This window comes from Hipposideros armiger, unplaced genomic scaffold (genome assembly GCF_001890085.2).
Source record: "Hipposideros armiger isolate ML-2016 unplaced genomic scaffold, ASM189008v1 scaffold_515, whole genome shotgun sequence".
Lineage (NCBI taxonomy): Eukaryota > Metazoa > Chordata > Mammalia > Chiroptera > Hipposideridae > Hipposideros > Hipposideros armiger.
This window is the reverse complement of record NW_017731865.1, coordinates 1089790-1108405: the sequence shown is the minus strand read 5'-3', so window position 1 is coordinate 1108405 and position 18616 is coordinate 1089790.

Genomic DNA, 18616 nt, shown 5'->3' with positions numbered 1-18616 from the left:
CTTCTTCTTCTTCTTCTTCTTCTTCTTCTTCTTCTTCTTCTTCTTCTTCTTCTTCTTCTTCTTCTTCCCAGTTACTCAAGCTAGAAATCTGGTGTCATTTTTATCACCCATCTGTCCATTACCAATGTAATGGACACATCAATGTGGTCTTGTCAATTCCTGTTACTTGTACACCCTGTGAGTCTTACTTCCATTCGCCCCTACTACCACTGTTTTCTTCTTCATGCCACTATTGTCTCACCTCTTATTTATAAAGAACCTCTTTTACTCTCTTTCTCTTGAATCTTTTTTTCACACTATGGCCAAAATAAACTTTCTTAAACACCAATTATATATTTTCGATCTCTGCTTATAATCCTCCTTGGCTCTAATACCTTCAGGATAAAATTTAAACTTCTCAGAGTTGCATAGAGGGTCCTTCAGGGTCTGGCTCTTACGTATGACTCCAGCCCCACATGTTACAGCTTCTGTCTCACACTAAACTCAAGTCTTACTAAAATATTTCATTTCCTTGTCTTTTTCTCAGAGCCTTTGTATGCTCACTCATTGTCTGTCTAACTGATCTGTCATTCAGGACTTCGTCTGAAGTCACATCCTGCAGGAAGCCTGTCCTGACTCCTATCCCCACCTTGGCTGGGTTGAGTACCTCGTCTATGTGTTTTCAAACCACTCCTATGATAGCACTGGCCCTTCTCTATCGTGGCTGGCTGCTATCTCTCATGCCCTCTGGATAGATTAGGGATTGTCGAGGGCAGGAATGGGTCTTATTTACCTTTATATCTGCCATTCCAATCACTCACCACAGCAACTGGCATAGGGCATTTATTCAATAAGTATTCTTGAAATAATGTCTGACTAGCTAATGGAAGAGCGAATGAAACACCATCTATCACAGTATTTCTTAACCCCTTTTCCCCTATTATCGCCTACTAAGGAGGAAAATTTAATTTAATGTCTTCCTAAGGAGATACATTTTATACCAACGAATAAGATTTTGTTGGACAGAGTTGAGCTTTAAAGGGCCACAAACCATTGTAATATTTAAGAATGGAGAAGGGAATCTATAATCATTTTTAGAATGCTATCGTGTCTGTATTTGTACCAGCCATAGTTAAGGAAAGAACAAACAAAACTCTTTTCTACAAAAAGAGAGACAGATAATTTAGATCTTGTTCTTTATTTAATAATTTCCTTTAACCTGCTCCGTGTTTTCAGCTAGAAACAAATTTTAACTTACCAAAGTACAGTAACAGAGAAACCCCTGTTTTATTTTATTACCTAATTATTCAGTTACTTTGTGAATAACCTAAATGTTTCATGAATGTTCACTTTATGGTGTTAAAGTGCCTAATATTTTTATCAAATCAGCACATTCTTTAGTGAAGAACTGAGAAATGTGTTCTCAGAAATCATTTCAGGGATTCCACAATTGACAAATATAGTCTCTTAGTTACTAGCTGGGATTATATTTTGGGTGTTCCTTAGGTTTTCCATTGCCTCGGATCTTCTGCAATGACCCGCGATAATAACAGCTTGTGGTTCCACAAAAAACAAATCACTGCCAGTCTTTACTGTGGTCTGTTGTAATTTTGTATGATATGGTTCACTCCATTGCACCAGCTGTAAAGGTTACAACACATTTGACATCTGAGGCCAGTTGGTCACTTAGTGGATGTTTGCTGGGATTCACTTTAGTATTTTTTACTTAAATGATTCCAGTGTGGCTTCTTAGGGATACCTCTGACCTAGCACATTCCAAACAAGTTTCTCTCTTTTAGAGGAATAATCTTTCTATATAAGTTTTATTTTCTTGCAGCTGATTTTTTTCCCCTACCTGGGCTTTCATCTAGATCTTCTGTCCTAAAAATTTATAGTTTTAGGGTTTTTTTATTTTTCCTTTGATACTTTCTAGTTAATTTTAGCTTTTTCTCTTTTTTTTCTATTCCCAAATGACTCTGTATTGCTGTCATGGTACTACACATTTAGAAAGAACTTATTAAAAGTTGGGTAACTAACTGAAAGAGTGTGTTTCTTGTATGTGATCCCTGTTATTGAAGATGATGTCTTCCTTCTATACCAGAATTTGAGCTAAGGATGTAAGTTCCATCCTCTTCCTTATCCTACTCACCTTCCAGAGAATAAAATAATAGTTATTTAGAGTCAAAATTTTAAATGCCTAAGAAATGCATTTCTAAGGGGGATTTTATAATTCAAGGTGGTTATCTATATCTTTGTACTCTCAGGCACAGCCAAGCTCAGGTGCAAAAGGTGAGATAACATTCCGCTCCTCAATTTTTAAAATCTAAAATTAATTTTAAATTTTTATAATAAAATCAGCTGGAATAAAGTGATGATGAGTTAAATGTTAGGCCAAGTCATAAATAAGTCAGATTAAGCAAGAAATTTGACAAAACTGGAAAACATGATCTTTTGTCACTATCATCACTATCACCATCAAAAAATGTTGAAATGCCTATTTTCTTCTGACGCCAGTCAAAGTCTCTCTTTTGGAAGAATAATCTCTATATGTAAAAAATGGGTTGGTTTTTTTTCTTGGCATTTTTAGACTGAAATATCTAAAAGCCTAGAAACAGTCATTCCTTGATAGAAATATAAAATTAAATCACAGCCAAAATAGGCCAGATTTAGTATTCCCATAGTTACATAAAGAAAAATAATAAGTAAAATTGTGAGATGGTAGACTGGAGAGTCCATTAAAATTCAAGTTTTGTAATTTAATTCTACAATGTTAGAAAAATACTTTAAAACACATGGAACTTGTTGTTTTTGTTTAAATCTGATGAGCTGGCATCAGGAGATGAAGTCCTCCCTTGGTCTTGTGGCTTTACATGTAGGGTGAGGGGTCAAGGAATTTGCCTACAATTTCAGGCCAATTCAAAATCAGAGCCAAGTCCTCCTTGTAATTATGTTTTCCTGTAATAGCTCAAAAACTCCTGCTCCATATTCAAGGCCATACTTTACTAAGGTAAATGGGCAGAGCCTTTGCTTCTGTTGGTGCCACGGTGTGAAACAGTGAGAAGCCGCCAGCCATGAGAGACCAGAATGGGTCTTTGTGGTGGAAAGAGTGTTAGCCACCGTGAGAGACAGGAGTTCCCTATGGATTTGGATGTTTTAAATCATGTAGTAGATTATATTCAGGACTAGAGGGGAGCCTCACCAAAAAAGCAGGTTACTTTAGAACAATCAAATGTAAAGGGCTGCAGAGAAGGCAGCAGAGTATATTAAATGAGGCATTGTATTACAAGGGGACCACTCTGCAGCTCAGGGGCCCATGGAGAAGTTACAAGCATAGTACCAGGGGTGGGCACTGGGAGCAAAGATGGTGTCAGAAAAAGATCTAATGGCAAAACTAAATACCTTACTCTGCCTAATCAGAAGAAACACACAAAAATTCAGAGCTTGACAATACTCTTCCATGACACTAGCAGGAGAAAATTGTTTTGCCTCATTTGTTTCCTAAAATAAAATTCATATTTCAAGAAACCATTTGGTTTATACAATCTAGCCATTTGTTCCAAAATTTGAAAAGAAAATTAGTTTTCTAAAACACATTCTTGCTAAGCAATAATATTCCATTACTGCCTCTTCATTACTCTACGTGCCCTTTTACTTACACTTGATATAACTATTTATTTAATGTATAACTGGATTTAATATTGGCTAATTTGTCAATTGTCATTCACTTTACAATAAGTGCAAAAGACATTTTAAATACTCATGAAATAATCTCTATGTCAAGAACTGTAATTTACACCTTATAAAACCATATCACAAATGGTATGTTTTCATAAATGCCCTGAATCATGATATAAAGACTTTCCATTGCTTTGTACAAGCTTCACCCTACAAATCCACTCAGATGGTGAAGGAATCAACCCCAAGTTCATAAGGTAGTGTATTACTGACTTATAAAACTATTAATCACTCTTAGCAGAATAATGAAGAAAATTGATGTTGATGTAGGTTGTACATCTAAGTTTCTGAGCAACATGGTTTTTAATAATATACCCAAGAAAATGAAAGATGCTGTGTCCTGAAGCAAAACGCATGATGGTGTTCTTTCATCAAGGCAGAACATTGAGTTACATTTTCTGGTTAGCACTCTACTCTGTATTTCTTTGAAATGTCTTTTTTTCCCCACTATTCCTATTTTTATCCCATAGATTATTTTGCCTTCTGTTGAACTTTATAGAAATGGAATCGTACAGTAAATCTTTTGAGTCTGGCTTATGTTGCTGAGCATAATACTTTTTATACCCAACCATTTTGATGCAGGTACCAGCAGTTCAGTGTTTTTATTAACAAGTAGTATTCCATTATATAAATATACACCACAATTTGGTTATTCATACTTCTGTTGATGGACATTTGTTGTTGTTTCTTCCATCATGAAAAAAGCTGCAATAAACACTGATTACCCATCTTTTTATGGACATATGACATGTTTGACTTTAAGTTTAAGCTGTAATGAAGTTATAACATTGATACTTAAACTTTAATTATGTGGCTGCTTTGAGTAGAATCAGGGTATAAAGGAGATGGACAAGGACCAGTGCAATGCATTCAATAGTGTCTATAATCTGGGGAAACACCAGAACACACCACACTGTAGTGCTCTCACCTCACACTGAGCACTTCAGCCTGACTGCGTTGGGAACTATCATGGCTGGCAAGTAGACATCAGTTAGAGGAGTACTGTGGAAATACATACTTAGAGCTAGACATACTTAGGCTAAATCCTGTTTCAGTGACTTAAGATAAATTAGCTGTCCACTCTGATCCTCATTCTTCTCATGTATAAAATAAAGTAATTCCCACATTGATAGGTAAAACAATCAAATGGGAAGTACTAATTAAGGTTATGGCAAATATAATTTGTATAAAATGTAATCAGAGATACCATAATTTATATATAATAATTAGACAAAATACATTAAGGCTAAAATTTAAGTACTAACTCATATCCTATAGATAGTGGGAAGATTTAAGTTAAAAAAGTTTGTATTGTTTTAAGTAGGTAACTTTTTGGTTGAGCTTACATACGGCAAATTGATGCAATAAATTAAACATACTTTAATGGCTAGACCACCACCACCACCATCACCCCACCCCCCAATGTTAGTGGCTTAACAAATAAAATCCTTGAGAATCCTTATAACCAGTGTTTTGAACTGTGTCTCTGGTAGATTTCTTGCCTCCATTTCATTTTAAAAAATGCTTTTTCTGGATTTTTCTCCTGTTTTTTCATTTGGTGCACATTTCTTTGTTTCCTCATTTTGGCTGCCTCTCTGTGTTTGTTTCTATGTATTAGGTAGATTTGCTCTGGCTCCAAGTCTTGGCTGGGTGGCCGTGTATTATAGATGCCCAGTGGAGTCCAGTGGAACAGTCTCCCTGGCTACCTGTTTTGGGTGCTCCAGGAGTGTCCCTTATGTGGGTTGTGTGTGCCCTCCTATTATAGTTGAGCTTTGATTGTTATTGATACACCAGTGGGTGGGATTGACCCACAGATGACTGGCTGTGGGGTTTGGCCACATCCACAGCTTACAAACTGCTATGCAGGAGGCTTATCCCACTGAGTGGGTTTGCCCTAGTGGGCTCTGGTGCCTGTTGACACCACCTTTGTGTTTGCCACTTTGTGGAGCTGATTGAGCAGTGTTTTGCTGTGGTCTGAAGTCAACCTCCAAGTATGTTGGTTATGGGGCCTCTTGGGAGGGGCTCTGGTGCAGGCCCAGGCCATCCACTGCCTATGACTGGCCAGGGAGCACCTGGTAGGAGCTACAAAGCAATCCGCAGTTGTTCGCTGCTTGTACTGGAACTGGAGGTGTGTAGGAGAGATCACACTGTGAACTGACAGCTGCCACACATACTGGGTCTGGTGTAGCTTCGCAAAAGCCAGGACACCCTGAGGCCTGCTGCCACCTGCTGGCTCCCTTAAGGTTCAGCCACTGGTAATACCTCATATTATATGCGAGTTGGGTGAGGCAGAGTCTCAGAGAGTCACCAGAGCTGGAAGAGTTGTGGTTACCAGGTTAATGTAAATTCTGATTTGATGCCAGTGCAGAGCCTTGAGTGACTCAAAAAAAGTCTCAGAGCACACCTAGGGCAGTCACCACCAGCCTGGAGCCTGGTGGACTTGATAGTTTTTCAATAAAGCACAAAATGTGAGTGGGGATGGCAGCTCATGGGGAAAGTGCCTCTTATGGAGTGAGAATTGGATGGGATGAGGCCCCAGTGAGTCCACAAGGCAGTTCAATGGAGCTCACCAGGCAAATCAGATTCAAATTGGGCTTGAGGGGGCAGGCTAAACACAAGAAAGATGGTGCATGCCTGCCAGGTACAGGAAAGGTGGACTCCCCACTGGGAAAATGTCAACTGTCCTCTAGACCTGCTCCTGAAGCTACACACTTCAGTCTGCCATACTGTATGCCTCCAAAACGAACCCAAGTCACTGTCCCTCTGCTGGAGCCCAAGGTGAGTGCCTGCGAGTGAATGAATTGTGCACCAGCCATTTAAGAGGACGTCTGGGTTTTCCACAGCCTTCCGGGACACCCAGTCAGTCAGAGAATCCTTACTGTTTTTCGCAGCTAGATGTTGTGGGGGCTCCTTTTCTTAGCACCAATACTCCATGCAGGGGAGCCTGGTGTGGGAGGCTGGGGGTCCCTTGACCGTCTGGGGGAAACCAAGGCACCTGAGTTATCCCTCCTGATTCTCAACCACCACACACAGTTGTGGGGCCCGTTCTGTGACTCTGCCTCTACCAGTCTCAATGTGGCTTCTTCTTTATATTTTTAGTTATAGGACTTCTGTTAAGCTAAACTTCAGATGGTTCTCCAGGTTGACTGTTCTATAATTTAGTTGTAATTTTTATGTGTTCATGTAACAACATAGGCACATTGTTTATCTACTCATACATCTTGGATCTCTCCTGGAATATCACATCCTTTCAAAAATTATTTTGGTGATTTCATGCTGCTTATGTTGTAAGTATATGCTTAGCATAGCTGTTGGGCAAATCCAGCATTGATTATAGCTCTAAGGGGAACCAACAGTAACATTAGCAATGACCAAAGCCAAATATTTTATAAGGATAGACAGACTTTCAGTTTTTTAGTGATAGATGTAGTTGAAATGTACTGTGTACCTTTCTAAATCCTATTTCTCCCTGACTATATAATCATATATCTCTAGCGCTTCTCTACATTATGTAAAAAAATTATTTTGAAGCCCAGTGCTTTGTGGCTGCATGATGTTCTTCTACATTTATGTATCATAATTATTTATTCCTATTATTGGATGTTTAGGTTTATCATAATTTTATTATTATATATAAAGAAAGACTGGAAAGTCTTTTACATTCATCTCTCTGACAGAATTTCTGACCATTTCCTCAGTAATGATTTCCAGAAATTGAATTATTATATCAAAAGTTATGAACATTTTTAAGTTCTCAAATTCAATTATGTAAACCAATGTAAACCTTACAAAATATCATATGATCATGCCTGTCACTAACTTCTTAGCAGCATTAAATATTATCCAAGTTTGTCTCTGATGAAAGGCCTCTTGTCTTAAGGTCCTCTACTTTTTTTGATTAATTATATAATAAATAAAACATTCTGTATACAGGGCCTAAAATCCTGTATTAAAAGATTATGGAAAATATAAGTATATAGAGAATAGTTTCTCATCAAACTTGTTCATACCTACTTTTGGTAGAAATTATTGAATTCTATTTATTTTGACATTATAAAGGAGAAGGTAACACAAATAAGTATATAAACAGGATGCTTTGTCATTTTTAATTTTCCAAATAACATAGTGCAAAACATTAGTCAAATGAAATGAGAAAATCAATACCTTAAAACATATAATGAGGGCCGGCCGAGTGGCGCGATGGTTGGGAACTGGCTTGGGACGCCAGAGGGCCCCGGTTCGGATTCCACATATGAGGGCCAGTGACACTGCCCTCCACAGCTAAGATGCTGAACAACAGCTCAACCTGGAGCTGGGCTGCCGTGAGTTGCCAGCGACGGCATAGGATGCATCCCCTGTGGCAGTGGGTTGCCATGGGCTACCGTATGTAGCCAGCAGCCAGCGTGAGCGGCTAGCAGCCGCAGTGATCGGCCATCCAGAAGCCGGTGACTGATCTGCCTTGCCCGGGAAGAGCGCAATGATGGTGCCAACTTGGGCCAGTGAAGCAACGTCCTCCACAACTAGACTGAAGAACAAAAAAAAGAACAGCAACTTGTCTGTTCCCCTTCCCCTAATTCCCCAGCACTGTTCCCATCCCCCCAGTACCCCAATAAAAATATTTAAAAAAATACAAAAAAAACCCAACATATAATGAGGCCCTTGTCTGAAACTTGGTAAAGTATCATGGTGTTGCTATAAAACCTCAAAGTCTGAAGGGAAAAATTTACAGTGAAAGGAGGTTATGGCTCAAGATAATGGCTGGACTACACTTATTTCTGATGATGGACTGAACATAAATGTCTTCTTTATCTCTTCTTAAAGTTTCACTGAAATATAAACTGTTGTTTTTGAAAAAGAGAATGAATAATAACAGTGCTATTTAAAAAAAGAGTACCATCAGTTTTCTCTTTCTACCATCTTGGAGCCTATGGAGGCCTGCTGGGAACAGAAGTTCTCAAATGACAGATATGCCTGGAAGGCTGTGGTCCAAGACCATTTTTTCTGGCTGTAAATGAAGTCTCCAGAACCGAAGAGATGACACAGCTCTTCTGTTTTTATTTTATTTTATTTTATTATTTTATTTTACTAGTTTATTAGCTTCAGGTGTACAAAACAACATAGGTTTATGCTTGGGATGGAACTGAATTCTATCTAGGCAAGAGATGTGCTTATGGGTACAAAGAACAACACAGTGACTCCTGATGCCAAAGTGAACAAACCAGAATAATTTGCCATGGAAACAGTGGCATGGTTTTTGCCAAATTCCAAGGTCATCGAGTACAGAATCTGTGTGATGCTGTGGATTTCAACTTACTGAAAAGTAAATAAATAAAAGTGTGTGGGGGGAGAAAATTACCATCAGTCAATCAAAAATTCTAAGGAACTCCTAGAAGATTGAAATTAAGTAGGATCAATTCTGAATAGAAAACAAAAAGAAAGAAAGAAAACAAGAGTTAATAACATTTATTTTGAAGAAAATCCTAAAGAAGTCCTGAATCCAAAATCAAGACCTGTAAAGAGCAGGTGTGGGCCATGGGACAGTTAATGGCACTAAATTAAAGGAGTGCTTTCAGGATTGCTGACCCCCCATGGAGATTTACACGTAGGACATGTATAGGGGAATGTTTACTGGGGCAACACTTGTAAGTGGAGGAAAGAAGCAGAACTGGGTGAATGGAGAAGTTGAGCTGTGACTCATTTACAATAGAGGTCTCAGCCATGTCCCGTTAGGGTTTCCCCAAGTTGGGGCAAAGCGACTAAGTCTTTGTACTCCTGCTCTTTGTTGACCAGCATTTGAATGGGAGCTGCCTCTAGCAGTGGGTGTAAGTTTGGATGGGCAATTTCCTTCAGTTGAGAGCTATTCCTGCAGAGGGACTCCACTATGAACTGTCAGTAAGCAACACTTCTGACAGCTGAGGGAATGGGTGCCTCGGTCCTGACAGAAGAAAGACAATTAACCATGAAAGAAACATGGAAATACTGGAAGTAATAAAGAGCAATGGATAGGGTAAATCTGTGACAAATCTAAATTAATATTGACTATCAAAAGTAAAAACAATAATGACAATGTCTTATAAAGTTCAAAATGTGTATAAAATAAAATGCGTAATAATAATACAAAAGATGGACAAGGAATAAATGAATTTAAAGCATTCTAAGGTCCTAATATTGTCTGGGAAGTACCAAATCTTAATAACTCAAGGAGTCACATTTACTTAAGTGACCACTTAGCAAATATCGAAAAATATATATCTAACAAACTTATAGATGAGAAAAAATAGAATCATAAAAAAATACTTGATTGATCTAAAAGAGGGCAAGAAAAGAGATAAAAAGGAAGACAGAACAAATGGGACAAACAAAAAAATAGTAAAAAGGTACTTATAAACCTAACACATCAGTAATTGCATTATTTATTAATAGACCAAATACTTTAATTAAAGAAGAAATATTTCAGATTGGATAAGAAATTATCTCTTAATCTTCAAACCAATGTCAAATAAATCTTGGTTTTCTTCTGAAATAAAAATTTCACATCCTTCCCTTAGATGTTGCAAAATGTTCAATGCTAGTGTTCTCTATCATTGAAATTGATTGCAAATGTGCATCTTTTAATGAAATGAGATTTTACATATTTCATCTTTGAAAATGTATTTCATACATACAGGCCCTACCAAGTACTGATATCAATCCATAAGCATGTGATTTTTTTTAAAAGGTTTTATTGGGGAATTGGGGGACGGGAACAGCCAATTTGTTGTCCTTCAATCTTAGTTTTGGAGGGCGCAGCAAGCTCAGCTCCAACTCCAGTTGTGCCGCTCAGCTCAAGATGCTGTGTTCAATTAGTTGCGGGTTGGCGTAGCCACCATCCCATGCAGGAGTCAAACCTGGCAGCCTTGTTGTTAACAGAGCACTCTATCCCCTGAGCCACCCGGGCAGCAGCTCAGCTCAAGGTGCCAAGTTCAGTCTTTAGTTGCGGGTGGGGATAGCCCACCATTGAAACAGGCAGCCTTGTTAGGAGCACATGTTCTCACCAGCTGAGCCATCCTGCCACCTGTTGGCAGCTCAGAAGCAGCTCAGCTCAGGCGCAACATCACTGGCCCATGAGGGAATCAAACCAGCGACCCTGTTGCTCAGAGCTTACACTCTTGAGCGAGCTCTTAACCAACTGAGCCACTTGGCTGGCCCAAGCATGTGATTTTGATTGAGCATATTCATCATGTGGAAGGCATTTAGAAATCTATTAGATTCATCTCTTTATATTTGCCTTCAAACCTATCATTATATTATAGGTTAATCACCCTTTTTCTTAAGAATTTTATTAAAAATACAGCTAACATACAATATTATATTAGTTTCAGGGGTACACCAAGATTATTCAACATTTATATACCTAAGAAGTAATCACCATGATAAATCTAGCAACCATCTGTCACTGTACTATGCTATCAGCATATTATTAACTATATTCCCCATGCTGTACATGACATCCCCAAGACTTACTTGATTAGATCTGGAAATTTGGACCTCTTATTTCCCTTCCCCTTTGCCCCCCTTCTTAAATTTATCAATTACAGTAGACATTCAATATTATTTTATATTAATTTCAGATGTACAATATAATGGTTAGACATTTATATAATATATAGACATGATCTCCCTGACTTGTCTTGTGCCCACCTGACATTATACATATTGTCATATCATTGACTATATTCCCTATGCATTACTTTACATCCCCATGACTTTTGTAACTACCAGTTTGTACTTTTTAATCCCTTCACCTTTTTCATTCTGCCCCTAATCCCCTCCTATCTATCACCCCAACAAATCTGGTACCCATCTGACACCATACATAGTTATTACAATATTATTGGCTGTATCCCTCCTGCTATATCCTACATCCCCACAACTACTTTGTAACAACTAATGTGTACTTCTTAATCCCTTCCCCTTCTTTCACTCATACCCCCAACTCCCTTCCCATCTGGCAAACACAAAATGTTTTCTGTATCTATGAGTTTATTTCTTTTTGTTTATTTTGTTCTTTAGATTCCACATATAAAGTGAAATAACATTGCAATCTGTCTTTCTCTGTTTGACGTACTTCACTCAGCAAAATACCATCCAGGTTCATACATGCTGCTGCAGATGGCAAGAACCCATTCCCTTTCATGGCCGAGCAATATTCCATTGTATATAAGTACCACCTCCTCTTTATCCATTTTTCAATCGACAGACACTTAGGCTGCCTCCACATCTTGGCCATTGTAAACAATGCTGTAATGAACATATGGATGCACACATCCCCGCAAAGTAGTGTTTTGTGTTTCTTCGGATAAATACCCTGAAGTGGGATTACTGGGTCCTTCATAGTCTCTTCTTATAGCCTTTGTTTTAAAGTCTATTTTGTCTGGTATAAATATTGCTACTCCAGCTTTTTTTGTTTTTAATTTCCATTTTCATGAAATATCTTTTTCTGTCTCTTTACTTTCTGTCTGTGTGTGTGTCTTTCAATCTGAAGTGAGTCTCTTGTAGGCAGCATATGTAAGGGTTTTGTTTTCTTATCCATTCATCCCTCCTATGTCTTTCAATTGGAGTATTTAATCCATTTACATTGAAAGTAACTTGATAAATATGTAGTTATTGTCATTTTGTTCATAATTTTGATTTTTTTTCCATCTTATAAAAGTCCTCTAGCATTCCTTATAATAGTGGTTTGGTGGTGATGAACTCCTTTAGCTTTTTCTTGTCTGGGAAGCTCTTTATCTGTCCTTCAATTTTAAATGATAGCTTTGATGGGTAGATTAGTCTTGGTTGTAGGTACTTGCTTTTCATCACAGTGAATATTTGCTGCCAATCCCTTCTGGCCTGCAAAGTTTCTGTTGAGAAATCAGCTGACAGTTTTATGGGAGCTCCCTTATAAGTTACTAGTTGCCTTTCTGTTGCTGTTTTTAGGATTCTCTCTTTGTGTTTAATCTTTGCCATTTTAATTATAATGTATCTAGGTGTGGGCCTGTTTGGGTTCATTCTGTTTGGGATTTGTCCCAGTGGGCTCTGGTGCCTGTTGAGACCACCCGTTGTGTGTGTCCCTTGTGGGACTAATTGGTTGGTACTCTGCTGTGGTCAGAAGACAATCTCAAGCCAGCTGAGTGGCTCAGTTGGTTAAGAGCTCCCTCAACAATGTGAGCTCTGAGCAACAGGGTTGCCGGTTCAATTCCAGGCCCAAGCTGAGCTGCCACTGAGTTGCCAAAAGGTGGCAGGATGGCTCAGCTAAAAAAAAAAAAAAAAGACAATCTCCAGGTATGTTGGTTCTGGGGCCTCTTGGGAGGGACTCCAGTGCAGACTCAGATCACCCACTGCCTGTGACTGGCTGGGGACTACCTCGTAAGAGCTACAAAGTGATCTGTGATTCTTCGCTGCCTGAGATAAACCTGGAGGCACCTGGGAGAGGCCATGCTGCAAACTGAGGACAGCTGCTACCAGTACCTCAGGTAACTCCATACAAAGTCAGGACACCTGGAGGCGTGCTGTGCTACCACCTGCCAGCTCCCTTAAGGTTCAGCCACTCATAGAGCCTCATGCAATACATGAGTTGGGTAAGGTAGGGTCTCAGGGATTCACCAGAGTAGGAAGAGTTGTGATCACCAGGTTACTGTAGACTCTGGTTTGGTGCCAGTGCTGAGCCTGCAGCTACTCAGCAAAAGTCTCAGAGCACATTGAGGCCAGTCGCCACCTGCCTGGGGCCCGTGGTCTCTGATAGTTTTCCAAGAAAGAGTACAGTGTGGGTGGAACTGGCTGCTTGCAGAAGAAGTTGCCTCCTGTGGAGGAGGAATTGCGTGGGGCCAGGTCCCAGCTGAGTCTGCAGGGCATAGCAGTGGAGATCACCAGGCCAATCAGTTTCAGGTTTGGTTGTAAGTGTAGGGGAAGGGCTCAACACAGGAAAGATGGTGTCCGCCTGCAGGCTGTATGGGAGAATGACCCTCACTGGGAAAATGCTGACTGTCCTCCAGTCCTCGCCCTGAAGCCACACTCCTCAGTCTGCCACCCGTATGTCTCCAAAACCCCCGAGTGACCATCTCTCCAATGGAGCCCAAGATGAGTGCCTACGAGAGAGGAAGTCTGTGCACGGGCCATGTAAGAGGACAGCTGGGTTTCCTGCAGCCTTCTGTCCCACCCAAATGATTGGAATCCCCACTGTTTTTTTACAGCTATATGTTATGGGGGCTCTTCTTCCATGACATGGCTCCAGTACTCCATGGTGGGGAGCCTAGTGTGGGGGGCTAGGGTCCCTCGCTCTTCTAGGGGAAACCAAAGTGGCCAAGATATCCCTTCTGATTCTCAACCACTATATTGAGGTTTGGGACCCATTCCATGTCTTTGCCCGTCCTACCAGTCTCGTCATGGGTTCTTCTTTATATTTTTAATTATATGACTTCTGTTCGGCTCAACTTCAGATGGTTCTTCAGGTTGATTGTTCTATAATTTAGTTGTAATTTTAATGTGTTCATGGAAGGATGCAGGCATAGTGTTTATCTTGGATCTCACTTGAGATTAATTACTTTCAATTGAAGGTTAAAATTAAAGCTTATCAATTGCTCTTATTGAAATTCAGTTAAATAATTTTTGTCGTTATTAAATGAATGCTGAAATATTAAAATTTCCTTTATACTTGCATTGAGGTCTGAAAAATGCTGTCGGCACCACAGCTTGAACTTGGACAATCTATCTGCCACAAATTTGTGTGAAAATGGAGACCTCACCTCTTGTTTTAAATCTGAAAGCATGGGAAGTACATGAAGCATTTTAGCTGTAACCAAAAATTATTGGTCCCTAATAACTTACATTTTCATTTATTTAGGTGAACAATTTTTACTGATAGCATCTGTTAATTGGAATCTTGTATTAAATGTAGTAAAACAGTACTACTCTAAATTTAACTCACTTTCATATTTAATTATTTTTGTTTACAACTCAATTTACTGAATGACCCTATGAAACATTTTTTTTCACACATTATTTGTTATAGGTATTTTTCAGTAGCCCTTTGGAGTACATTACCTTTTCCTTTGTACTCCTGATTCCAGAACCTTCTATTTCTTCTCTGTTTACTCCTGGTTTGCAAATTTCTATTAAGGATTTTGGAAACCAAAATTGACTACAGAGCATGTCTTGTCATTCAAAATATTGTGTAACTAATTTTTACTATATTGTCATCTTTAAATATTGTTGTAAGAGCAAATAGTGAACTTAGACATTGTTGACATAACTATTCATAGACCTTTTATTAGATTTAAAACTAATTTTAGCTTCTCTGAGCCTCAGTTTCCATATTCTAATATGGGAATCATGATACCTATTCTAAAGTCTTTATGAGAAATAAGATAGTGCATATAGAATGTCTGCTTTGTAAGCTTTCAATATATTTTACTCCTTGGATCTTAAATTACCAAAATGTAACATTAAACAGTACTTTATTTTTCTATAATATATTCCTTTTATCTTGAAACATCTCAAATAATTTGTTGTTCATATGTCAGTTCATTTTCACCATGCCATAGAGAAACATAACAGTATGTTTTCTGAATCGCATATGTATGAATTTAAAGTATCCTTAAAATATATATGTGTGTATTTAAATATGACATGTGATGCATATATTTTAAAGAGTCTTTCATCTACTGTTTTATTATATCTATAAATATGTTGTCTTTTTACTAATTTAAACATTTTAGTGAGAAAATTAGGGAGGGAAATGAAAAAACTATCAGCCACCATTCCTTGAAGCGTATCATTCACAGGCCATAGAAAAAGAACAAAACAGTTTGTGGAACACTGCAGCCTGAAACCAACCATTAGCAAATCAATGCCTTTCAATCCCAAAGTGTCACTTTGTGGGGAAGGGGGACCACTACATACTGATGTTTCCAAAGATCTCAAGAGCAACACCCCATGGAACAATGTTTTCTTGGTGGCATCTTATGAGCCACAAAGTTTTGTGCTTAAACTTTGGTTGAAAATTTAGCTGAAACCTGTAAATGAGTAGCTTGGTGTCTTAAAACCATGTATTTAGCCAAATGAAGGTGTGGCCCCGTGTTATTTCTCTTTAGATGCCCAAACTTTGAAGAGCAGAGGGTTGGATCACTTTTAGGCATTTCTTACAAGTGTATAGAGGCTTATTTTCTCTTATTTTCTTTCCCCAAATATTATTTTCATAGCTTGGTGAAATAGGAGTCACCTTTTATATTTGCTACGTTTGAATGTGAAGACTGTGGTGGTTGTTTTAATAACTCAGGAGTATTCACGTTTCCACCCCGGAGCTATTCTAAAGAGAAACCACAGTTCCAGAAATAAGCAAAGCAAACAAAACAAAATAAACTAATGTGATGTCTTTTAGATTGCAGGTAGTTAAGGTTACTGGTAAAACAATGTTCAGCTCTACGAAGATATTTCCCCCTACCTTTAAAATGTAAATATAATTAGATATTTCTGCTTGGTTTTATTTTGGTATCCTCCGAATGTCAATGGCAGGTCAGAAAGGGAGATTGAATGAGGAGACCTGGGGTGCCAGAAGGCCACTCCTGCTTGCCTCATGTTCTGGCCTCAGGAGTGGCTCGTTCTGTTGGCCCAATCCCCTGGTCCTCTGAATCTTGGCAGAAATATCATTAGTATTTCCTTCGTTTGGGCTTCCCCCTCTCATTTTTTATCCTTTCTGAGTGCCCAAGTACTCCGGAGCTTCTTGCCATTATCATCTTTCTGAAGACTAATAAAGAATGAGTCATTTATTTGTTTATTCATTCAACAAGTATCTAGAGATCGTCTACCATGAGTGGTCAGAGTTCTAGGCTGACATTCAAGGGCACAAAAAGGAGTGAAGGACGCCATCTGGAACTTTCAATCTAGAGAGAAAATACTAAATCGACACATTTCAAAAATTATATCACAACGCAAATACCTAAGTTAGTTCAGAAAGTGCTGACCAACAGAAACCATATTGTCCAGCAGGGTGAACTTGGGCATGGTCTGTCTGGTAGGTGTAGAAACCAAAGTTTCTGGAAGGGTAGGTTCATATTTTGTTATTTTGTGAGACATCATTTGTTTTCAAGGAACAAATGTCCTCTCCAGCTACTCAAAAAAAAAAAAAAAAAAAAAAAAGGGAGCTGTAGAGCAACACAGTGAAACTGGAATGTCAGGAGAAGCCTCCTTTCCTCTAACTCAGCCTGCGTCTCTCTTTCCATAAAATGTGATCTTTCCTCTCCTGTCTGTTCTGTCTCCTTGCTGCAAACCAGCTGGCTCCACAAGATCCTTGATTTCTGCCCTTTCTTATACTCAGCTTTGAAGTAGCTTGTTTGCCCCAAATTCAAGTCCAAGTCCAACACTAGACATGTGCCTAACATAGACTCATGAGTTGTAATGACATCAATCTATGCTTTTGTGTTACCCTTTCCAGAAGCACTCAAAACATATGAAGAATGGAGAAACCAGATAGTAAAACTGGATTTAGGATTGGCAGGATGTAAAATGCATGTGGTAAAAGCCAATGGAAGCAAGGGCATTACAAATATGGAAAGAAAGGGTTGAACTAATGGAGTCAAAACTGTATTAGGAAGCACAAAGGGACAAAATCGTTAGAAAAAAAGAGAAAGTCCAGGGACCCATATTGGAGATATTGAATCAATAAATGGCATTTAGTTTTAATTTTCACTAGATTTTCCCTTATAACTAGCCCCTACACAAGCTCCATTTTGTTGCTCAGTTACTGTAGATAGTTGATGTGTAAAAAGAAATTTCCAGGGAAATTATCTGTGTTTGAGACAATGGGGTCGAGTGGGAGTCAGGAAGTATCATGATGGCAATTGTAGTGCTTGTGTAGGAGTAGATGGATTTATTTTAAGTTAATGCAGTGGTAGGAGGGAACAATATCCAGTTGGCTTGGAGGTGACTAACTCTGAAGGTACAATTCTGAAAGGCAACTGTCCTTTTTGTCTGGCTATTGGTTTAAGAATGGTGAGCTAAGGACATTGAATTCTAATCTAGTGGGTAAAAAAAGTTTGCAACTAAAGTATGGACTCAAAAGTATGGACTCTGGACTGACATATGATAGCTGAGGAGTCTATGTAGATGGAAGATGTCAATTCTGAGTACAAATTTCTACAGTTGCTGTGCTGAGTTGATCCCCTAGTAAAGTAGAGTGCCTCTCTCTCTCTCTCTCTCTCTCTCTCTCTCTCTCTCTCTCTCTCTCACACACACACACACACACACACACACACACACACACCCTCTGAAGTCTGTACTTATTCCCATAGGTCAAGTGCCTGGAAAGCTGCTTCTGGGTTCAGGGCAATTGTGCTAAAGCATAGCTTTTCAGGAAAAGATGAATGAGGAGTTTTTATTGCAGGAGGACACAGTATCCTGGAATACTGAGGACCTATCTGTTGAATACATTAATATTGAAGAGATGTTTATATATTTTTTAATCACTTGACTACAGTTTGTGCCAATGAAGGTGAGATAATATTTTTGGAAGATTCAAGAAGTGGATTTCAAAGGTAAACTAGGAATATAATTAAAATAGATGATCTCACAGCTGTCTATATATGTTTGGCATAGCTTCCAAGTGGCTGTGACTCTTGAGTTAAGTTCAGAAATAGCACCCCAGGATATATTTGTCCATAACCATTCTTCATGCCTTTTTTTATTGAGGTAATATTTACCTTACATAAAATTAACCATTTAAAGTGTACAACTCGGTGGCATTTAGTACATTCACAATATTGTACAACCATCACCTACGTCTATGTCATTCCAAACATTTTCATTATCCCAAAAAGGAAACTCCATACATTAAACACTTCATGCCCTTTTTGCACTCATATTATTTCCACCTTCCTGGAGGTACGCC